The sequence below is a fragment of the Cyprinodon tularosa genome, unplaced genomic scaffold, assembly GCF_016077235.1.
Source record: "Cyprinodon tularosa strain WSP-4 unplaced genomic scaffold, ASM1607723v1 ctg160, whole genome shotgun sequence".
Lineage (NCBI taxonomy): Eukaryota > Metazoa > Chordata > Actinopteri > Cyprinodontiformes > Cyprinodontidae > Cyprinodon > Cyprinodon tularosa.
Window position 1 is genome coordinate 1,364,879 of NW_024038438.1, and position 5,023 is coordinate 1,369,901.

A 5,023-nucleotide genomic window follows, 5' to 3' on the forward strand; every position below is an offset into this window, starting at 1 on the left:
GGTTATTCAAGCCAGACCTGGCCAGCCGCGCGGGTTTGCTGCATTCATATGCTAATTAGGGCCATTAGTACAGCTGATCGCTCTCCACATACGTCAGAGTCCGTTTTCGACAATTTGTGGCACGACAAACGCGGACAAGCACGGGTTGCAAATTGTCGGAAACTGACGAAAATCAGGCAGATCTGCGGGAGTTTACGGGGACGAAAATCTCACTTTTCATGCAGTGTATAGCAGAGCAAAGAGCACCAGTGAAAGAGTCCCCATTGCAAACAAGCCGATGACCACCAAACCGCCCAGCATCCATGGATCAAGCTGCAGACGGTACAGGAACCAGTCCACCCACTCGTCGGGTGAGCCTGTGGGCATCTGACTCTCAGGCAGACTGCAGAGGAGATAAATAAACCACACAGGAGATCAGAAAGAACGTTTGTATGTACTTACATATGTCTGCATACGCTTCAAAATGTTTTCAAATCTTGTCATATTACAAACAGAAGCTGGTTTTAGATGGATTTTTGGATAGACTGAAACTTATGTTTCCTGCTTTATTCCAATAGCAGTAAAATCTAGTTTTTCAAATTATATTGTAAGCTGTGAGAAGCTGGTAACCAGATCTTTTATGTTTTTCTCTCAAAACTGGCTTTCGTTTTACATTTCTTCTATAAAGGCCAAATTTGTCAAGTACATCCCGCTGCAGCCTGCGGGAAGACGGGGCTTGACATCAAGCCCTGCCCACATCAAGGACAGCCATATTGGAAATGCTGACCGCTCTTGCCTATAGGCGCTGGCGAGAGAAATGGCCAAAAAAATGTGTTATGTCACATGGTATGTCTGTCACGTGGTATGTCCTTTTTATTTTTAAATCTTTATTAAATTTTCAGATGTTAAAATAACATTAGTAACAAACGGTCTAAAATAAACAACAATAAGGAATTATTATGAAGATGTATTTATCTATCCTCAAACCCTATCACAAACTTCATAAAACGTAAATTACATTGGTAGTTTAGAGACAAATGAACATTACATTGAGGACACATTTATCTATCCAATTGTCATACACGCACACTTATCCCTATAGTGGTGTCGTTAGGGCTGGTGCAGTGGATTCTGGACAGATTCCCGGTCCATCACAGATTAAGAAAAAATCTATCCATCAAATTTCTGACCCGCTTAATCCCGCATGGGGACGTGGGGGTTGCTCGTGTCTATCTCCAGCGTTGATTACGAAAAGCAATATAACCAAATACTTGCTGGTGCTGAAGTTCAAATAATAATATAATATGAGTAGACCCCGCATTGGCTGTTGCGGCGCAGGAATTACGGCCGCCATGTTGGGGCGGTCGACCTGCTACTCAAACCTGCTGATTCAAGCTGAACACACTAATGATGCCTCAGCACTGTGCGGCGTATTTTTGTTTAAATTTACGGACTATTGATGTCAGGGCTCGAGGGATAACTTTTCACAATTAAGATGAAAACATATCTTTACATATATCTTTATATATATCTTCTTATATGTCTATGTGCTTCCCTGCCCTGGTACGGGAGCATTTCCAATATGGCTGTCCTTGATGTGGGCTGCAGGCTGCAGCGGGATGCTTCTCAAATTTGTGGACAACATACGCTAAGAGTTAAAATGTCTGCAAGTTTTTACACCTTAGCTGACAGGCAGATGAAGAAGGGGATTAATCAGAGAAATTACTTAAAGGTCTATCTAAATGGGAGGAGCAGCAGAGACTCATGTCTCAGGTGGGAAAGCTGCAAATCTGTTGTAAACACTTTTGTAAAGAGTGAAGAGGACTACAAATGGAAAACAGCTATTAGCTAATACTGGTGCAGAGCATCACTTCTCGTTTTGAGATTAATATTTTCTCTGCATTTTCCGTGTTTGTAAATAAAGGAAGAAAAAAAAAGAACAGCATTTTGGGTAAACACGGGTATAAACCCCTGTTTGCAGTTTGTTAAACACCATTTAGGAAACGGCAAACATGTGGAAGAAGATGCTCTGGTCAGATAAAACACAAAGTAATGTGTTTTGGATAAGATCCAGTAATTCTATGTCTGGTTAAAAATAAACTCTGCACATTATTCTGAATTTTACCTCAACACGATGAAGCAAAGTGTTGGCAGCATTATGCAGTGGAAATATTTGTTTCAAGGAGCTGGTTAGAAATAATGGGTGTAGTAAAATGCAGGGCAATCCCGCAAGAAGAAACATCCAGAACTAAATCTGGGTATAATGGCCTTATCAAACTCCAGCATCAAGTCAAAATGAGATTCAGTCATTTGGAAATGGATATACTTAATTACCATTAATAATCTGAATCTGATGGTCAACCAATGGGACGCACCTCAAAAGACATCTATCTACACTGAAAAACCAAATTCTACAAATTACAATTAATTATTACTACTGTTGCACTGATCCAGCACTAAAGTGGTGGTATCGGTATTGGCGTGCACCGGCATAGAAGGCACTGATGCCATTTTGAGAGCCAAAAGTTTATTCAACTATTGTCACCCATTCCAGGTAGGCAGTATTAGTCTTTTTCTGCTTCACAAAGGTAGGCAGCAGCTTGACAAAGCCATGATGGCAATTATTTTATATCCAAGTAGCATGCAGTTCTTCCTATACAGACACACACATACATTTCAAACAGTTGGTCTCGGTATTGTATTGGTACCGGCCGATACTGCACAGCCAAGTATCGTGTATCAGTACTGGGGTCAAAAAAGGGCATCAGTGCAACACTAATTATTACATATATTTTGGTTTAAACCAACTAAAACATTATTGATTCTTGCAAAACTGGTAAAAGTTCAAGGGGTGTTAACTTTTATGCATACCCTCATACGTTTGCTTTTAACTAAAACACTCAAAATCTATAATGAGGCAATACATTTCTTTATAGAATCATTAAAAAAAGAAGTTGTATTTAATAGGAATGTTTATATAACTCGCCACATTCCTTATTTAAACTCACCTCACCGCCATGTCCTGTTGAACGATCCAGTCACAGCTCACATGCTTCCAATAAACCGTGTCTACAGGAGAAATGATCGACCCAGCAGCTGAAACCTTTCACCATAACCCCATATCCCAGTCGGCTGTTACTTTCAGCTCAGACGACTCATTCTGAACATCCAAATAGCTCCTGATCTGAAAAAAAGAAAAAAAAATAGAGGGTAGAGTTTGATTTGCTGAAATATATGCAACATTTATTAAATTAGACTTAGAGGAACCAACTACAGCCACATAGAACACTATTTGTGTCAGCTCTATATTAAAATATAAACAGCTCAGGCTTTACCTCTGAGCATGGGTGTAGGTTTGCATAGGGACCATAGGGACATGTCCCTACCAAAATTTTGAACCGACCTAATAATTGGATGTGAGCAACATGTTTATAATTTACAGCAGTAGTTGTTGCAGCAGTGGCTTCTTTTCCTCTCGCAGCTCCTCTGCCTGGTCTCTCCTGTCCCTTTCATGAAGCAGCGCATGGAACTGTGCTGCGCTGTTTAACTCAACTCTCATTGGTTGTTCTGCCTTAAGTTCCGCCTTCTCTCTCTCTGATTGGCTGTTTTCTAGTCCGCGTGTGCTTGGAGCACAACATTGAAAATTTATTCACACTAGAATGCAGCGGTTACTACAATTAATATTAGGCTACAAAACTAGCCCCAATAAAAAAATGAATATCATGTATACTAAAAAACAAAAAACTTTTTTTTTTCTTTTATAAAACGAAATATTCTGAGTCAGCCAGGAGTTCTGAAGACTGTTGGAAAAATGGGCAAATAAAGGCTGTAAGCCATCAACATTTCTGATTCTTAGCCACAGCCAACTAAAAAAGAAAATGTGAGGGTTTCCTTTTTACCGATATTTAGTTGATATTACTGTTTTCATTTTTTTTGTTTTTATTTTTACAATTTTGATATAATCACTGATCTAAGTGGGTTGCTCTGTGGGGAAAGGCACATTTTACATTTATATTACTGTATGTTTTAAAGTCTCTATACTCCAGTTAATGATGAATCACTTACTAAATTAGTTGACGATTATTGAAATAATCAATTAATATGATTCATTTTTTTCAGCCCCAGATGAAATACATGATATTGGCTTCACAGAGTAACTACAGCCCAGATGTTCAACTTTTATAGTGAAGTAAATATTTTAATGAATGTATTATTTTGCTTGATACAGAGAGAGAATAGTAGGTACAAATATTAGAGTGGGGTTTAACTCTGCACAATTCTGTATCTTCAAAAGAAAATACTGTATTTACCTTCTCTCTTAGTCGTTCAAATGAAACCGTTTTCAAAGTGGAAAACAGTCCTAATTCCACATTCATCAGAGCCGGTGATACTTCAAACATTGATAAACAGCATCTAATGAGTGTAGAGCATATAACATTTTTATTAATGGAGCAAAATGTTGCTTTTCTCTTTTAACAATGAATTCCTCTTATCAGTACGGATGCTCACATCGAGCATAAAAAAGGGCATGCATATTGCATAGCACCAATGACACCAGACCAATAGTGTCCCTACCAAAGTTTAAATCAGACCTATGCCCTTGATTTTTGGATTCCTGTTTTTCTACCTGTGATCATTCTATCAAATCTGCAAGAACTCACCTCAGCCTCCCTGCCTCTGCATTTGGGTCCTCACAAAAACCTCTAACCAAATCATGACACATGTCCACTGATTTGTCTTGGACATCTGCTTCCAATACCCCCTGGGAGCCTCCCTCAGGAGGTGTTCCAAGAACTTCCCACCAGGAGGAGGCCCAGGGACAGCCCAGGACAGGGTGATGGATTATGTCTCACTGTGGGTCTTAAAACTTTTGCACTTCCCTTAAAGGTGCTGGAAAGGGTGTATAGGAGGGGGAAGTTTGAACATATCTGAGACTGCTTCCCCCTCAATCATTTGAATAAGTTCAGTTCAGAGCTCAACACTTTCTATTTAATATGCAACATTTAGTGCAATTAAAAACATAACCCAATTTAAAAAGATCTCC

The 5,023-nt window shown here is 39.3% G+C and overlaps 1 long non-coding RNA gene across 1 annotated transcript; it reads right to left on the reverse strand.

The window, feature by feature from the left end:
- Window positions 1-232: 232 nt before the first annotated feature.
- On the reverse strand, window positions 233-4,691 carry LOC119780464. Its single transcript, XR_005280395.1, has 3 exons — window positions 4,641-4,691; window positions 2,988-3,163; window positions 233-382 (listed from the first exon to the last, which is right to left on the reverse strand). It is a non-coding gene; the product is annotated as an uncharacterized LOC119780464 (long non-coding RNA).
- Window positions 4,692-5,023: the final 332 nt, after the last annotated feature.